The sequence below is a fragment of the Acomys minous genome (genome assembly GCF_964271855.1).
Source record: "Acomys minous genome assembly, chromosome: 13".
NCBI lineage: Eukaryota > Metazoa > Chordata > Mammalia > Rodentia > Muridae > Acomys > Acomys minous.
In genome coordinates, this window is record NC_140495.1 from 79,185,171 (window position 1) to 79,205,280 (window position 20,110).

The 20,110-nt window shown below is 39.5% G+C and overlaps 1 long non-coding RNA gene across 1 annotated transcript; it reads right to left on the bottom strand.

Moving 5' to 3' along the window:
* Positions 1-3,615: 3,615 nt before the first annotated feature.
* Positions 3,616-10,488, bottom strand: LOC311581158. Its single transcript, XR_014773673.1, has 3 exons — positions 10,412-10,488; positions 8,937-9,087; positions 3,616-4,132 (listed from the first exon to the last, which is right to left on the bottom strand). It is a non-coding gene; the product is annotated as an uncharacterized lncRNA (long non-coding RNA).
* Positions 10,489-20,110: the final 9,622 nt, after the last annotated feature.

The following is a 20,110-nucleotide window of genomic DNA, read 5'->3' on the forward strand; positions in this document are numbered from 1 at the left end:
TTCCTATTAGTTGACTAATTAAGTATTATATACGATTTGTTTAAATAAGTTTCTAAACTAAAAGGCAAAATTAGGAAAGTGGGTTTTTTTTTTCAAAAAAGACTAGAGCAAACGAATAGTTCACAGTCAAGGAAAATGCTGAACTTGATTGTGTTTTTTGTTTTGTTGACCTTTTTACTTTTACTGTAGGAACTTTCTCCCTCCTTTTTAATTTTCTCATTGGATCCTATATGCTTAAACAATATTGAAGAAAAAAACAAGTACTATGTGTATAAGAATTACAAATACTCACATCTGCTTAAATGATTCTTAACAAGTTGAGAGAGTTGAAAGCTACTTTGATGTTGGGTGAATCTTGAAAACATAGGCCTCAAGATCCAGAAGAAAACCCCTTAAAACAACTGGAAATAAATGCTGGCAAGGAGGTAGAGAAAGAGAGACCCTCATTAACTTTTGGTGGCAATGGCAATGCAGCCACTCTGGAAATCAGTATGGTAAATCAAAAATTTTAATATAAATCTACCATATGGAGCCAGCTGTACCACTCTTCGCCATATTCCCAAAGGACTCAACATCCTCCTCCACAGATACTTGCTCTGCAATGTTTATAGATACCTTATTAACAATAGCCAAAAATGGAAACAGCATAAATGCCCTTCAACAGATGAATGGATGGTGAAAAGAATGTTGAGGAGGGGAGAGGGTGGGGAGAATGAGAGGGAGGGGAAGAGAAGAGGAGAGAGGAGGGGAAGGGAGGAGAGGAGAGGAGGAGACCCAAAACTAAAATGCTAGTGTTTAGGAACAATGTGAGCTGGGGAGAGAAGAAATAGAGGGACTTAGGTAAAAAAAAAAAATAGCAGATATATCGAATTATTAATTCTTGAAATATAATGAAATTGTAGAACCAATGAAATTGGATTGACTTGAGATTTCAGCTACTCAGAATTTAACTTGTCAAAAAATAATTATATGAGATGACAGCTATGCAATCTTCAGTATAGTAATAATTTTATTATTGTGACTCTCGTAATATGTTACAAGCCTCAAATAGACACCATAAATTCTATTGCATAACATGAGGAAAACCATATGACCACTTCATGAAGTGACTCATGCTACATCCTAAACATATTTCCTCAAATAATTTCTATTAAAAGCAAAGCAAAGCTGAGGAAGAACATTCCAGTGAAAGAAACTGTGTGATCCATAAGACACAGTTTGAGAACAATTGGGAAATTTTCACCTTTGCTGGAGAGTGACTTATTTTAGACAACTCTGATAAGTACGATAATAATATTGAAGTGGTATAGAAAATTGTTTATTGTTACAGACCTGGGAGGGTGAAACGTCACATGACCACACATTCCTTGAAATTATTCGGTAAAAGTGAATAGGTGCCTTGAAACAGTGTCGTTGTTTACTGTGATACTCTCTAGCCCTTTCTTTAACTTTGAAACTGTCCATCATTCTCAGCTTCTCAGCATCTACTATCAAAGCTTTGCTTAGCGGGTAAAGAGTTGCCACAGTAGAAGAGAAGAGATGAACGTTTATTAGAGAAGTAACAGGTTACCTTGAAAGGGCTGCAGAGTTCTCAGACCCTAAAATCAGATGTATTTGAATTTGCAAACTACACTACGGGCGCATGACCCATGGTTTATTACTTAAGACCTTCAACATTAAGCTTTCTCATAATAAAGCAAGAAAAATACTATCTGCCTCATCATCATTGTATGTTCAAATACAAATGCACAAAACTTTCAGCCTATAAGCTTATGTTCAATAACCTCCACATTATTTTGTTTTTTTGTTGTTGTTGTTGTTGTTGTTGTTTTCATTTTTTTCTTCTTTATTAATTTATTCTTGTTACATCTCAATGGTTATCCCATCCCTTGTATCCTCCCATTCTTCCCTCCCTCCCATTTTCCCCTTATTCCCCTCCCCTATGATTGTTCTTGAGGGGGATTACCTCCCCCTGTATATGTTCATAGGGTATCAAGTCTCTTCTTGGTAACCTGCTGTCCTTCCTCTGAGTGCCACCAGGTCTCCCCCTCCAGGGGACATGGTCAAAGGTGAGGCACCAGAGTATGTGAGAAAGTAATATCCCACTCTCCACTCTACTGTGGAGAGTGTTCTGTCCATTGGCTAGATCTGGGTAGGGGCTTAAGGTTTACCGCCTGTATTGTCCTTGGCTGGTGCCTTAGTTTGAGCGGGACCCCTGGACCCAAATCTGCCTATCATAATGTTCTACTTGTAGGCTTCTAGGACCCTCTGGATCCTTCTACTTTGCCATTCCCCCATGCTTCTCTCATCTAGAGTCCCACTAGAATGTCCTCCCCTCTGTCTCAGTTTCCTGGTAAGTGAAGGCTTTCGTGGGACATGCCCCTTGGGCTAATATGCAGTTATAAGTGAGTATATACCATTTGAGTCTTTCTGCTTCTGGGTTAACTCACTCATTATGATCATTTCTAGCTCAATCCATTTATCCACAAATTTCGGGAATTCCTTGTTTTTAATAGCTGAGTAGTATTCCATAGTGTATATGTACCACAGTTTCTTTATCCATTCTTCTATTGAGGGACACTTAGGCTGTTTTCATGTTCTGGCTATTATGAACAAGGCTGCTATGGACATGGTTGAGCAAATCTTCTTGTTGTGTGCTGGAGCATCTTCTGGGTATATTCCAAGGAGTGGAATAGCTGGGTCTTGAGGAAGCCCTATTCCCATTTTTCTGAGATAGCACCAGATAGATTTCTAAAGTGGTTGTACTAGTTTGAATGGGAATCCACACTATTTTGTACAGTAGCTATATTTCTCATTTCTTCTTGTGTAATAGTTTGGGATTCTGGATGTATATAATTATATCTCTTTCTCTGTGCTAGGATGCTTTTACTGTGAACAAACTTTACAGTCTTGTTTGTGGGATTCTCAGAAAATGGAAGGCTTATAGCTGGTAAAGGAGAAAGGCCCTATTGGAAAGTTGAGGAGGAATTTTAATCCAGCAACATGGCTGTTCTGGCAAGGAACCACATCCAAAGACCTAGGTCTATGTGGTCTGGCTCGAATACACACCTTCACTCCCTCTGGCTGGACTTTAGTAAACACCTCCAACCCCAAACAAATGACCTCTAGTTGAGAGGCAGACAAAGTGAAGAGTCAGAGAAAGAATTAACAGAATGAGGCAGAGATCAGATAACTCCCAACACTTACAAGAACAGACAGGAAAGAGAGGCTACTTAAAAGCAGCAGAGAGAGTGGGAGAGTTCAAGGAGAGATAGTACAGTGGAGTTCAAAACATCATTTACAGAAGGTCATATGGCTCATTGTTATTTTAATATTCTTTTCTGAAAACACAAGAGGAATGGCATCCCCATGTACATACAGTCTTCATAGGAAATACCGATTGTGCTGGAATCGTGGCCTCTCTGACTGAGAGGAGAGTCATCCGAACTCTTGAATGAGAGGCCCCATTCCTTTCTCCAGCTCCAGTAATTCCCCTACTTCAAGACAGAAACAAAGGGAAGAAAGAAACAGAAAGAAGATATAGGGCCAAAGTTTCTGTTCTAATCTTCTCTGAAGTCAGATTCATTGTTGCAGTTTGTTAGGGTAAGTGTTTGGTTCTGGCCACTCTAATAAGGGGGTCACCCACCTGTCTTCAATGCACCAGTTAGGGGCAACAGTGACAATCTAAGTCTGACTGTCGATACTGACATGAGACTTCTAAAAGGGACAAAGAAATGTATACTAAGCTGACTGGTTTGGGGGATTAACAATTTTCTAATTAAAATGTGATTACACTCTCTCCTCCTCTTTTCTTCCTCCAAGTCCTCCAAAATGGCTAATCTTGACACACCCAGAAAGAGGGAGCCTCACTCAGTTGAGGAAATGTCTCCATTGGATTGGTCTACGGTCATGTCTGTGTAGCATTGCCTGCAATATGATTGATATGGCAGGGCCTAGCCCACTATGGGTAGTGCCACCCCCGCGAAAGTGGTCTTGGGTTGCATAAAAAAGCACGGTGAGGAAGTCACGGAAAGAAAGCTATTTATCCGTGTTCCTTCATGGTCTTCAAGTCTTGCTTCCAAGTTCTTGCCTTGAGCTCCTGCCCTGGTTTCCTTTGATTGTAGACTGGAACCTGTAAGTCAAATGTTTTGTCACAGGAACAGAAAACCAAACTAGAATAATAAATAAGAAGTTTTGGTCAATGTTTGGTCTCAAATATTATTAGCTAATCATAGTTTTAGCTCCAGTCTTCCCCGAACGTCAGAGTCACAAATTGTCAGAAAGTGTGAAATCTCTTCACAGAGGAGACAAGTTTATCCTCTGGCTGGCACCATCTTCAGCACTTTCCTTTTTTTTAAGAGTCCTGGGGAAATTCCTATGCCATGGGACCACTGTTTAAATGACCTGACAGCCAAAGAGAGGGGCACAATGTCTTATTTAACAAACCTTCACTTCCGCCAAGATGGTTACAATATTGGCAATATAAACTGGGACAGAAAACAACCATAAAAGCAAAGAATTTTACATTAAGAACTTAAAAACCTATATTTTTTTCATGGTAGATAATCAATAATCAAGATTCTATAGGCGATTAGACAACGCTAGAGTTAAAAGCACACACCACCTAGCTACACAACATTCTCCTAAGAACAGTAAAACAAACAACTTCCCAAGGGGCCTTTGCAGGAAGAGATCAGTTGCATAGGCGACTGGTAAGAAGACATTTTGTACAAATTTCATGATTTGGAAAGGTTTAGCATGTCTTATTGAGAATAGGAACCGAAAGGGCTGCAGCAAAATTGACATATGGAAGAAGCCTGTTTGCAAAGCAAGACGGGAAGCTCTTCTTTCCCCTGGAATCACATAAAGAACAGAGCATTCGTAGGATGAAAGTCTGTGGGTTAAAAACGGAAGGACGAAGAATGTAAACAGATGACATGCCCCCATGAGGCTGGATGCTTTGAACACTGGCACATTTCTATTCTTGGGAGCCTCCTCCTCCTCCTCCTCCTCCTCCTCCTCCTCCTCCTCCTCCTCCTCCTCCTCCTCCTTTTCTACTCTTCTGTTACAGCTGCTGAAGCTCCTGTTTAACAATTTTGGCTTTTAAAAGAATTTAATACATGAGTACTGTATTTGCATCATTTTACCCCTCCCTCTCCCTACTCCAATGCCTGCTATGGCCCCTACTCCCTCCTTAATTCATGGCCTCTCCCATAATTATTATTGACATGAGCTGTCTGTTTTCTTCCCCTGCCTTACTTTTAAAAGGCTGGCTTTCTCTGCCCTGCTGGCTGCTGGGATTTTCACCTAATATGCACGGTTTTCTCTTACACTTGAATAAAACTACCCTTGATTTTCCTTTTGAATTCATTTCTAAATTCTACATCCATCTCATCTCTTTGACCATCAAAACTGCTGTCTGTCTTTTTGGAGCAGTGTGGTTAGATTGGGCATGCCTACACAGTGCAGGATAAACTCTTGATTTCCAATTCTATCACCTTATTTACATCTGCAAAGTCCCTTTTACAACAGTCACAAATCCCAGGCAGTGGAGTTCAGAAATCTTGGGAGGAATTAAAGGTATTGTCTGCCCTGCACATATATTAAGCCTTATTTATAAACTAGAGTAACCCACATAGTACTTCACAAAAAGTCTTACACATTGCAAACAAACTATAGTCCTATTGCACATTGCATATTGTACTCACAGACTGCACTGTTTTATACCATATGCCCTTTGAGATTCAACCAATCATAAAGACAAAGTTATGTACATTCTAATACTCAGTGAAGAATTGCAGATTACCCTGATAAGAATCCATCACATTTCTTATTTCAGATATTGTCTCTGTTTCCCCTTCATTCCATCCGGTAAAAAAGACTATAGCTCAAACATCCCTGAAAAATGCAACATCTAAAATGCTCATAAGTCCAAAACTTTTAGTGCACCACATGATACCACAAAAGGAAAATTCCATATCAGACCTTAAGACGGGTCAAAATCAAAATTCATTGACTTGAAAAATAGCACATAGATTTGCCTTCAGGCTATTTATGAGGTGAATATAAAACACCACAAACTTCATATTAGATGTGAGTTCTGTCACAAGCCCTCTCAACACTCCATGCAGATATCCCGCTTCTGAGAAACTTAGTGATAATTTTTAGGGCATCTGATGCTGTCAAATGTCCTCTGTCCTCTGTAGTTCATTTAAAAGTCAAGTTTCCTTTTCTGTCACCTTCCAGGTTTACTTCCTTTGAACATACTTTTAAATCTCTTCTTTCTTTTCCTAATAAAAGGGTTTCCTTTTCCACTCATTCCTCTGTATTATCCTTTAAAATGCAATCTTGATATAATAATAATAACCAGTTCCTTGTACTAAATGGAAATGGATATTGAAGAGTTAAGGTGAAGCCTCATTTCTATATCAATTAGATCTGAAGCACAGTATAATGTTCCCTGCTGCAGCAGCTGGCCACTTGGCAATTTCATCAGGCAGTGCCAACCATTGTCTTAGAATTCGGGGCTTGTCAAGAGGATTAAGCTGTTGTGCTGCTGTTCCTGCCACCTCAGTTCAGTATAGTACACGTTAGTTTTCAGTTGTTTTCCTCTAAGTAATTCCTGATGGTCTCTCAATTCATGCTTTTTAAATATAGACAGGAGATGTGGTTATAAAGAAAGCCTTCATTCTAACATATCTTTAAAGAGATGGACACACACAACATGCTCATTTCCAGTGTAATTTCAGTATGATCTTGGTATAATGTCTTCTCAATTAGAGGTAAAAATGAGGTTTAGTGCTTTTGTACAAAATGTTTCTGTTTATGTGTGAACAGAGCTTTTAAAACATAGCTAAGTGAGTTAACCCAGAAGCAAAAAGAGTCAAATGGTGTATACTCACTTATATCTGGACACTAGCCCAAGGGACATGTCCCATGAATGTCTTCACTTATCAGGAAAGTGGGACAGAGGGGAGGACATCCTATTGGAACTCTAGGTAAGAGAAGCATGGGAGAATGGGGAAATAGAAGGATCTAGAGGGTCCTAGAAACCTACAAGAACATTATGACGGGCGGATCTGGGCCCAGGGGTCCTGCTCAAACTATGGCACCAGCCAAGGACAATACGTGCAGTAAACTTCGAACCCCTACCCAGATCTACCCAATGGACAGGACATTCTCCACAGTTGAATGGAGAGTGGGGTCTGACTTTCACACGAACTCTGGTGCCCCATATTTGACCACGTCCCCTGGATGGGGAGGCCTGGTGGCACTCAGAGGAAGGATAGCAGGCTACCAAGAAGAGACTTGATACCCTATGGGCATATACAGGGGGAAGAGGTCCTCCTCAGTCACAGACATAGGGGAGAGGAGTAAGGGGAAAAGGGGAGGGAGGGTGGAATGGGAGGATACAAGGGATGGGATAACAATTTAGATGTAATACAAATAAATTAATATAATATATTTAAAAATATAGCTAAGAAAAATCTCAAATGAGTATAGCCCCCCCCCCCCCGCCTTGTCCAGGTGACTTTTCTGTTCTGTTGTTATTGTCATCATAATATATATCCTTTTGGAGGCAGGGGAGGGGTCTCACTATGTATCCAGGCTGGCTAGTTTGGAAGTCATTATGTAGACTAGGTTAGCCTTAAGCTCTCAGAGATCTGCCTGCCTCTGTCTTTGCCTCCCAAATGCTGGGATTAATGGTGTGCACCACTGGCCTGGCAAGAAAGCTTTTTTTTTTCAAGACAGGGTTTTCTCTGTGTAGTTTTGGCTGCCCTGAAACTCACTCTGTAGGCCAGGCTAACCTAGAACTCAGAGATCCACCTGCCTCTGCCCCCCAGGTGCTGGGATTAAAGTTGTGTGTCACCACACCTGGCTTAAGAAAGCATTGTAACAGAATGTGTTTTCATCTTTTTCCGCAGTTTATTTGGTTGCTAAAGCTGCTAAGTTACTAACTGGGCCATCGATGCAATTTTCTTTCTTTCTTTCTTTCTTTTTTTATTAATTTGTTCTTGTTACATCTCAATGGTTATCCCATCCCTTGTATCCTTCCATTCTTCCCTCCCTCCCATTTTCCCCTTAGTCCCCTCCCGCAATTTTCAACTTAAGACTAATGTTCAATAAGCAAGTTTGTTCTTTCAACAGTATGATTAACTTTAGGTGAGAAGCAGGCTTTGACATCATAGAATCACATTTTAAGATGGTGGTACAACTTAGAAAATGCTTGCATTTTCATTTATTTCACAGAAGATGAATCTCAAAGCTATTGAGTATAAGTAATAAGCTGAAAGTAGTAAGCGAAATAAAAATGAGAACCGAGTTGAGAACTTGAGCCTTTTAAGACCCAGACAAGCGCACTTTATCCTGGGTTCCTCCACCCTCACTCAAACCCCCCAATCTGGCGTGCTTACTTCTACTTTTCTGTTGGGAACTAACTTTACACCAGACCCCACCCTCCTACCTCTGTACTGTTTGGTCAAGTTGTCAGGCTTGAAGCTGGGTACCTTTGTCCACTGAGCCACCTCCACTGCCCTCTTTAGTTATTTGTTGCTTTAAAGGTGGTGGGTTGCCTAAGGATTCTTCTCACATATGTATACTGAGCTTTGGTTAACCAGTGCTCCTTCTCCCTACTTCAGTTATGCTTTCTTTAAAAAAGATTGGCTACTGCTCATCTGTAATTTCTCATGCTATTCTGCATCCTACTATAGAAAGTATAGAAAGTATATATATATGCACATGTGTATATGCATATATATGTAGTGTATAATTCACAACCATGTTTTCCTCTTAGAGTGATAGGAAAGCTGTGTATGAACAACTTCTCAACAAATGCTGCATTTTTAAGCAACCGATTCCCATCCAATCTTTTATATGGTCACCAACCCAATTCTTTTTGAACCACATAGTCATCACTATTATCACCCAATACCTACCTCTTCACTGGATTTTTGACTGGCTCTATATCTCACACATTTTCACAATCAAGATGTAGCATTCTTCATCCATACTAATTGGAAGTGTGGTTTGATTTCGAAGATGATCAATTGTTTCATTAGGTAGCTGTTCTGTGCAAGTTAGGTGTTACTAAAAAAAAAAAAAATTAGGTCAGAATCCATCAAGCTGTGGTACCACCACACAAGCAAGAGCTGTAACACTAATAAATGCATTATGTCAAGAGACTAAAGAGCAATGACAGCCACACTGTTCGTTCCCTCGGGCATTGAGTTGTCAAGTATGGACTCTTCACTCTGCACAAGAGAAGAATAGTTTTTTGTTTTTGTTTTTTGGTTGTTGTTGCTGCTGCTGTTTGGGGGGGTTGTTTATTTGTTTGTTTTTGTTTTTTAAATGCTTGGAAAGAGCAGCTAGTACCTAAAAGCATCTTGAAGAAAAATAATGATGAAAATAGCAAATGAGGAAAGGGTTTGCCTGCTAAGCAGGAGGCAGAAGTGGGGGAGGTGGGGGTAGAGCTAGATAACAAAGATGGTAAACTTCCAAAATAGCCCCCTCCTTGCCTTCTGGACCTGAGGAAAAAGTCTGACTGCTTAAAACAAAGGCCTTGTGAGCCCCCTGCTGGTTGGCTCAACAAGTTCTAGGGAGGGGGAGGTGGATCAGGACAACAATTATGAGTCCATCAGCCATCCTGTCTTTCTTCAAACTGAAATTATCTCCTCTTCCCTCCCCATTTCTCTCTCTCTCTCTCTCTCTCTCTCTCTCTCTCTCTCTCTCTCTCTCTCTCTCTCTCTCTCTCTCTCTGCTGTATGTACATAAAAGTTAATCAAAGCTTCCATATCTCTTGCTTCCTAAGGGTTTATATTCTAAAAAAAAATAGTGCCAAATATAAAGACATCACCCTTATATATGCACACGGGGTTTTTAAGATAGTGCTGCCTTACTATTTGAAAGTATTTTCAACTCATGGTGTTGGGGACTGGTAATGTGCCTCCATTGGTAGAGTGCTTGTTTTGCATTCAGGAAGCCAAGTTTGATACCAGAGCACAAATTATCCATGGTGTGGTGGAGCACACTGGTAATCCTGGCACTTGGGAGGTGGAAGTGGGCAAATCATAAATTTGAAGGCACCCTCCACAACAAAGTAAACTTGTGCCTACCCTGAGATATGCGAGATCCGATCTCAAGCAAACAAAACAGAATAAAAGCCAAACTGTAGTGCTATTGAATTGCCTCATGGGAAAAAAAGAATGCGAGAAGATAATAGAGCAATTGAGAACAATAAGTAAAAAGGAGGAGAGAACAGGATATAGGATTTTTCCTTAGAGTCAAGGACTAACAGTCTAAACCAGACATCCTATGTATGATACCAGCCTCAGGGCCAGTTCAAGCCTCTATCCAGTGCAATCTGAATGACTGTTTAGCATCAAGATTAAACTGGGGCCAACACAGAAGATACCTGCAAATCCTCCTCGATGGAAGCCAGGAGAATGCTCACAGCCATACTACTTCAGACCCCTGAGTCTTCCTAATTTGGCCTCCTGAGCCACTTCTGTCCTTGTAATTTAATCTAGATGCAGTGAAAGAAAAAAGTCACTTTACTTCACAGCAGCGATAGTCCTACATGGAGCAATTTGCAAAGGGACTTACTACAGCCCTTTAGTAATGTCAAGGAAGACTCTATGGCAGTGAAATTCTGTAGCCTGACCATAAGGGAACACAGAATAATTGCTTAACTTCTTGCTATTAAACAAAACTTCGGTAGGAGGTTAAATTTTTTAAATGATCACTTCATTCTGATCAATACATTGCAATGCATCAGGCCAAGTAAAAGGTTGTGTCCTTAGCTGGCAGTATGTAGGTCATTCCATAAAATTCTCTAATTTACATAAAACTAAATAACATTGACCTACAAATTATAAAACACATGCAAAACACACCCACAACTAAAAATAAAGTAGAATGAGAAAGCAAAGCGTTTGATATCAAAGAAAAGCCAAGATAAGTCATTGTCATATCTCCCTCCTATTAAAACATAGGTTAAGTAAAGTAATATTTTTGTTTCAATGCTTATTGCGGAAGATTAAGTATTACTAAAGTAAACTTTTAAAAGGCATATACAATCATTCCTAGGTGTCTTTTTCCCTTCTATCACATCCAATTCTTATACTCAATGGGCTGTATTTCCTCCACAGGAAACACTCTCCAAGTATAAAACACGCATAAGATATGAGTAATGAATAAACTAAACAATAGCTAATAACATATCCTCTAAGTAATAAAAATGACTAGTAAACCAAAAATAGGAATTCACCAGAAGCCCCAGTGCATCTTCCAGAGTCACTTCCATATTCCTGTTACTGTTTTCATTTAGTATAAGATAATAAACATCCTTTCCTGGAATACGTACTATGTAACATGAATTGCTTTAGTTGAGAGTCAAAGCCATTTGCTCAAGTTGAATGAAACTATTTCATGCAACAAGGCTACAGTTTGTCCAGCCATTTTCAGAAACACATTTAAATGCTCTAATGTCCCTATGGATTTTTCTCCTCCAGTGAATTAGTTCCAAGTTAATGGGACCCATTAAATCCGCTTTAGTCGAGTCTCTTAACTGAGTTTCTCCAAGTTGTTTCTTTCTCGGATGCCTTTTGAGATTTTTTATTTGTTCCATCAGAGTCACTTTGAATTAAAGCTTTTGTTGCTCTATGAAATGCACACATGACCAAACAAAAATACCTGACAGTATTTAGAGGTTAAGTGGATATGATCTGCTGCTGACCGTGTGCAGCACCGGATGAGAACGCTTTCTGATGCGATGTCTAATCTGCTGTGACATTCAAGTTTTTAAGTGATGCTCAAGGAGACGGAAGGCTTAACTCCACACGTATCCCAGTGTGCATTGGTCCTCTGTCTGTTAACTTGCTAATGAACCATGATTGAGTAACGTAATGAAGAGTTTACAGAGAGCCCCAGGAAACCAATTTCCAATTTTGCAACCAGCAGGCTTTAACTTCACTGCAGCCCTTGCTAATTTTGTCTGAGATCAGACTTGGATACTAAATGCCATCCATGCTTTTTGCTCAGACTTTTCTAATCCCCGTAACTTCTCTATTAATGAATGTCTCTTCATCAGATCCACTCTACTTCTCTCAGTTGTTATAAATAGGAAGAGTAGGTAAGAATTGTTAAAAGATTATTTAACCATTTTGAAGATTGGAAACATTGCAAAGAACTATTGCATGCCTGGCCTATTCAGTGCAATTAATGCATAAAAGGATTTATGATCAACTTTAGCAATATTGCATAAAACAGTTCTCACACACATATACACAAACAAATCCATATATATAATATAAATTTTTGCCAGGTTAAACAATGATATTTTCACATAATCCAGACAGTAGAAATGCATTCATTGTAATTTTAACATAATAAACCATAATCTAATATTTTCAAGTATACTTTACATTTTCAACATAATATCTAAATACCATCACAGGACTTGTAGAAATTGGAGTTAACTCCTGTGTCAATGTTAAGTCCTATGTTAATGTTCCCAAAAGATTCTTATACATATTGATCGATGTAGATTTTCTATTTAACTGTCTAGAGTTGTTCAGTTTCTTCTACTCATTTAAAATGGACAAAAGTATAATTTCTTCATGTGTAGAATCTTAAAAATTGACTGTGCTCTCCCTTAAAGAAGAATGGGGAAATTTCCCTTATTTCTGTCTGTAAGGACTCAAGAAGTTTGGGTTCACGAAAATTTAAAACAGGGGAACTTAATGCCTACATGGTGGCTGATGGCCCACAGTCAGCAGGTGAGTGAACAAGCCAGGTTTCTTCCAGACAGGGCTGAAAACTTGTTAACTGAAAGGCATAGTAAAGAATTACAACAATTGCTCTTCCTATTCTTTAACACCCACCTTTGAAAGTGTATGGAAACAATCCCTCTTGTCAAGAGAGCCTACTAGTTAAACAAATCAAAGAAATGGAAAGCTGTCAATACCTTTTTCAGGAGGTAAGTTGTGCCATTCAATTAGATTAAAAGCACGGGGAGGGGCTCTCTCCTTTCTGTGTTTTAAAAAGGTGATCAAAGTAAAACATACCATGCAGATTAGGCTAGCTCTAGCATTCTGGCTATAGCATTGTTCTCTCTGAAATCCTTTCTCACTTGTTCCAGCTCAGTGAAGACTGTAAGTCTCATGGGGATAAAAGTCTAAACCCTTCAGTGGCACTAATGGGTCCTCAGGCCCATCAGAAGTAGCAAGGCTGGATATTTCTCTTCCCTTTTTTCCTCTTTGGGAAAGAGGCCTATTTTACATTCTATTCCTCCTCAGGAAGGAAAGGTATGCAAACCTCCAAGCCCATGTGTTTTAAATCACCTTGTGCAAATTTTAAATCCCTTTTAGATCTCAGCATTCCAGGCTTGTCCGGAGTCTAGTCTAATAAGTGCTGACACTCTGCTCGCTTTAATTAACAATGAGCAGGCTTGTGAAAACACAGTGGGAGCACTGACGTGGGACTATGTAGTGCTCCAAGCATGGTACTGTCAATCAAGGACAGGAGTCCAGCTGGAATCCAGTTTTCAAAGGAGTCCAGTGTAAGATATTCTGGCAAGGTCTCTGCTGGCATGACATTTTAATTGCAAGTGCTTTAATATACTCTATCACAATAATGGCCTGCAAGCTTTATAAGAAGTCTAATATCTTAAGTTTGGGGCCTCCCTGACATTTACAAACACTTTCATGCATGGAACCCTAAGCAAATATATTTATGTTGTTTGGTGCAAGAGAATATTGAAGCTCAAGAAAAAAGAAGGGATTTAACTAAAATCATTACATCATGAGTAGTCAGAGGCTAGACTTCAGACTAAGTTCACCACTCTACTAAATCTCTTATGCACAAAAAAATTAAAATTATAAAAAATAAATACCCTAGTTGACACACTTCAGTTAGCAGAAAGCAAAACTACCAAAGCCAAAAACCAAGGTTAGTACATTTAGAAGTTTTCCTGGATCCTGGGACTATGGTCAAGGTCTTTGATGGAGGAGGAGGTCTTTGTTCTCATTTTGGCAGGTATTGAGACCTACGTGCTGGCTTCTAAGGTCAGAATGGGGTCAGTTGTGCTAAGGATTTATGGACTCATACACTCCCCACTGGTTCTATGGGCATGAGTCAAATTGTGAATGTATCTTGGGGCAGGGGATTTAATCATGCTCTCAGCAGTAACAATTTAGCAGAACTTGCTCTCTGTTTTCTATAGTTAACTAGGCAGGTGAGCAGACAGGATCCTATTGTAAGAACTAGAACAAAAGAATTAATAGTCCAGGCATGGCCATAAGTTGAGTAGTTCACCAAAGGCACTAGGAAAACAAAGATTGGTACGAGTTGTTAAATTCTTGACATCTTTCTCTCTCCTGAAGGTTTTCTCTCTCCCTGGCTAAGCAACACACTCCTCCCAGTGTCATACAGAGACCTCTTTGTCTCATAAAGAGGACTTCCATTCCTCTTCCTTTCTGAAGAACAACCTCAGTTAAGGAGTCTAACGGGGCTTCCAGAAAGGAAACATGGTTTTCCAGATTGACCAGGTCAGTGTCTCCTTGAGCACTGAGTGCCTTAAAGGTTTTTACCACAGATAACTGGGGCTGAGGTTCTAACTGGAGTGGAGCCCACAATGCATGCCCCCACCAACAGAGGGTTGGAACTGGGGATGGCTCACCCAAAACTGAGAAGCCCAGAATCTAGATTTATCCAAGCCCTGGCCTATTTTCCATTGTAGATGAACACCTTACATGAGAATGCAAAGGAGTGAGGTTTGCATTTAGAAGATGCACACTTGCTTACGCTGTTAATGCAAGAAAGCTAGGGAGTCTCTAGGGCCTGGTAACATTTGATCACCATTCCTGGAATTAACCTGCTGTATGTGGCAACAGGAATCTACAATGGGACATTTTCCCAGGGCTATTTTCATTATATTAAGCAGGAACCTTTCCTTGGAGACTCCCCAGGGTGAGCAGAAATTGGTGCCATTTACAGTCAGAATTGGAATGCATCTTACTATTTGATTAGTTCCAATCCCAACATAATATGGGGCTTTGGGGTCCAGGCATAACTAGAGGTGTTTACCTGACTGAAGTATGTGTGATAAAGAATGGTTAAGGAACTAACACACTTCCTATAGTATCCTAAACACCAAGGGGCTGGCTTCTGCTGTCTCCTGGACACACTCTCTCTCTCTCTCTCTCTCTCTCTCTCTCTCTCTCTCTCTCTCTCTCTCTCTCTCTCTCTCTCGGTTTTTCAAGACAGGGTCTCTGGGTGTTAGCCTTGGCTGTCCTGGACTCACTTTATAAACCATCTGGCCTCGAACTCACAGCAATCCACCCTTGAGGATACTGAGGGAGTTCCTAGGAAAATTAGAGGTTTAGAGCTAATGCTTACCACCTTAAGGGTTTCATATCATGGAATGCCAAGATGTTCTAGTTAGAGCGATAGACAAGATGACCCAAGGGGCAGGTTGTTTTGTTTAGTTGTTGTTATTTGAGTAGTAAATGCGTTACCTGGATCTGGACCATTCGGAGCTAGGTTCTACCAGTTTTCCAATAATGACCCTTAATGCCAATAAGGACCATTCAGACCTCAGGTTCCACTAGTTTCCCAATAATGATCTTTGGCTTCCTTCCAGGCCTTAACCTTTATGGATACAGAATTGAACTGCATGCCACCACAGGCAGGGGGTGATGGTTTTCATCCTAGGACTGTGAAGGGTCAATGTCCTGGACTCAGTTTTGCAACCCCACTGAACACAGAGGTATTCACTTGGCTTCTGGTAGTTCAGGAGATCCCTCAAGAGGCAGGTATAGTATAGTACTGGATAGTTGTGAGCCTCTTCACCAGTGCACCCACAGCCTCAGAAGTGCACTCCACTCAAGGAGCTTACCAAGTAGCCTCTGGATGCAGTATTCTACAGAAATCTACCTGGAAGGTGGTTTGAGTCTCAGTGGATAGACTGGCTATGAGCTCCTGAGAGTGGGACTGTAGCATCCTTTCTCCTTGTCTCTAAACCCCTCCTGAGGGTCTGTAGTCCATGTGTGGAAGCAGGGAGAGGCCTGGTCTCTCATCTAGAGCCTTCATAATAACACTTCATAGTAGAAGTTCATGGTTTTGCCCCTCTCTGTATCCACAAGGACCCTTCTGCCGTCTATATTCTTGACATCTGTGACCCAGTAGCTAGCTGTTCAGGGATTGGTCAAAGCTTTATTTTGTAATACAAAACACAAGTTGAGTTGAATTGTGTCACTCCCTCAGGTAGCATCGAAAAAAATGAGGCTGGGGGAACTAGTCATTTCCACTGTGACAAGTAAGGCCCATAAAGTACAAGTTTTTATAAAGGTACATGATGATTTAGTCATGGAAATCAAACAGAATCAGTACTCTTCCTTATTTGAATAAATGTTTATTCCAGAATAATAATTATACAAACGTAAGTGATGAAAATCATTCTAGTAAGTGTGCTTAAATATTCAGACATAAAATATATTTAATCCCATGACTAAAATTAACATACAATAAAAATATCCTGTGGCAAGTGGTACATTCCTAGATAAATTCCAAATTTCATAAGAAAACACAGTTGGTAAAGCCAAGCGATGCAGCCATTTGATTAAATGAAGTTGGACAAAAGGGCAAATATACATGAGCTTACATTTTGTGGTTTTATGTCATGGTCTATTTTTTATGTAACTTTGTAAAAAAAAAAAGGTGTGTTTTGTACACAATACTTTAACGTTAATCGAGAATGCATTCTGGAGGAAATGCACCACTGACACACTTTATTCATTTATAGTAACAAAGCCAATGACATTTGCAGAAATCGCTCTCCATTATCTACATTGTATTACTCGGTAAATTTAGCAGAGAGAAGGGGATGGGAAAATATGAAAATAGAAAATGTGAAAATAATGAAACTTTAATGTAGCACAAAAACCATGACAGATGTAAAGCCACAGAGTCATTAAATTCTTCCCAGTCCATCTCTTTTGATCCCTCTCATCCCTTATCCATCAATTACTCCTCATGTTGTTCCTCCCCTTGCCTTTGTGGAAACAAAAGCTTCGGCAACTTGCTTGCAATCTCTGTATCTAAACAAAGCTCTGGAGCCAGAATTACTCCAGGTGGTATAGTACTGGGTTTCTCTAACTGAAAATAAAATAGTAACTTTGTTGGATATGCTCTTAGTAATTAGGATAGCTATTGTATTTATTCTTGCATTCATAAGAAACTCTAATGTGTTTTGCTGTAGTTCAAGTAACTGACTCATCATAAATTTTCCCATTGTTTTTTAGACCTGTAACATATTGCAATAAGAACTATATTGGTCTTTTTAGCATGGATCAATAAATATGAAAATAACCCTAAGCTATGCCCATTTGTCACTGTCAACTACAGAGAGCTGCCTAAATGTACTATAAATAGCATAGTGGAATCTCCTCATACAACCAGCTGTATTTAAGGTAATAAGAGGTATTGGGTCTTTAGAGCCTAATTTCAAATAGCTGACAGAGGCATTCATTTACCCACTGTCTTACACTGTAATATAAAGAGGCTGGAAAGCAATTAAGAGTGTACGTTCTATGCTTGCAGAAGAACTAAGTTTGATTCCTAGTACCCAATTCAGACAGCTTACAAGTGTCTTACTCCTTACAACTCGTACTCCCAAGGATCTGACATTCTCTACACACACACACACACACATACACACACACACACACACACACACGAAAAATAAATATTTAAAAAGAAGCATATGACTTCCATAAGAATCCTCTTTTCTTTAAACATGCTCAGAAAACTCTACTTTCTGAGATAGTCAAGGATGACTTCTAGTCCTACTGAATGCAAGAAAAGTAGAGGGAGAGAAGTGAGATGGATGATTGGCAGCTAATATACACTACACAATGGCCATACCAAGTGTTTTACTTTCTAGTGAGCCTGAGCCTGGGAAGGGGCAGGAATATAGGATGAATGCCTAAGGAGGCAAAGAAATGTGACACTTCCTTCACTCTTATAAATTTCTAGGATAGATGACAATTTCAAACTAAACTCCACATGATATAAGGAATCAAGTTACCTCCTACATCAAAAAAACCAAACCAAACCAAAACACCAACAACACTCTTCTTTCTCTTTCCATCCAATTGATAAAGTAGGGAAAGTCATGAAGTTCCTTGAGAGGAGAGGCTACACTCCCTGTCACCACGAAAAATGTTATTGAAAATTGATTTATCATCCTTCTCTACCCCAAAAAGATTTGGGGGATCACAACACTCAAGGGCTAATTATGGCACTGGAATAGAAATTACACAGAGGAACATGAAGATTAACCTGCAGAAAAAGCTAATTACTAAGGAAAGGCTGGACACCATTCCAATCCAGGGTAGCGTGCTCAAGAAAAAAACCCCAGGATATACAAATGTGGGAGCTGTGGGTGCTATGAAACTACCCAACAAATGGACACAAGCCTCTGAGCCCTGAAAATTAGGCCACTCAGATCCATGGGGAAGGACACATTCCTTTCTTAACAAACCCTCTCTTTTTGGTTTCTAACAAAATGTCCCTGTTCCATTCTCCCCCTCAAACAGGCAGACTTGGAAACCTAAGCAGGGGCCCTGGGACTCAGAACCATGCCTATAACACTAGAAAAGTGAGGCCTTGCCAGATGGACTCTATGCCTTTTCCTTCAATTTTCCAGCCTCCAGAACTGTGAGAAATAACCTTCTGGTTTCTATAAGGCATCCTACTTAAGACACAACTGCAGTGTCCTCAACGGACCCAGGTTCAACAGCAACAAAACTCTTATGTCATTACAAGCCACCTCAGAACATCAGAAACAAAAATAATTTTAAATTATCTAAGTGAATTCTTGAGAGCTGTCCTATGAAGTTGTCCTCAGATGCATCCTGCTTTTGTTTATGCTTATATACTGTGCCATACTTATTTTTGCTAATGACAGTATTGGTTGTAAAAGCCCAAGCAGTCAGTCAGAAATAATAGTGTTTCTGAAAGAAAATATAAATTTTTAAACACCCCAAATGTATAATAATAAATTATCTACTGTGCCTGAAGAAGAATATTTCATTTTGGTAGTGACAAAAATATAAGATTGCGCTTTTTTTGGAATTATGACAATAGTATTTTACCATGTGAATAGCCTGCTGAATGTCTATAAATTTCATATAAATTATACCTTTCAAAAAATCACTTGATTTATCCTATTTAAATAAATCAAGAAAACACTATGACATTCAATGTATGCATTGGGTTTATATCCTCCATCCACTAACTTTACAGAGTTTTCTTAAACAGTTACTATTTTCCAAAATATAAACTATTACTGAATATAAGAAAAACACCTGCACTATGCCACTAACACTCCTCCATCAAAATCTGTGAAAAGTAGGAGAATGCTGCAAATATTTAATCAAATCAGGCAATTGTTTCAGTTGCAGCTTATAATAACACCTTAATGGTGAATTTTAAAGTAGTGTTTCCTCCTAAAATTATGTAGCAAATTCTGGTAATTTGTTTTTACCTCATAGAATATTCATTATGCCTATATAATTACCATAATCTTTGGTAGCTTTTCACTTTATTCTGTTTGTAAAGACTGGACCAAACTCGTGAAAGCCCCCTAAGAGAAGAGTCTGCAGCTCTTGGGGCTTACCCTGTATAACATGCTACGCTACAGTCTTCATTTTAATGCAATCATTTATTTCTCTCATTGATGGTATAAAGCAAATCACATTACTATCCCATTTAAAAGCGGGAGATATATAAAAGCAAAGATTCTCATCAAAGTCTCATGGCTAACAACTGGTAGAGCCAAGAGTTGCCTTAATAATGTAGAATAGAGGTGTGGGGGGCAGAGAGATTACTCAGTGGTTAATGGTACATGCTGCCAAGTTTGCCCATCTGAGTTTAATCCCTGGGATGTACACCGTAGGAGAGAAAAGAGAACTAACTCCTGAAAGTTGTCTTCTGACCATGACATATGTACTTGTATGTACACACATGTGCGTGTGCGCACACGCATGAGCACGCGCGCGCACACACACACACACACACCAGTAAATAGAAGTATGTGTTCTAAAACAAC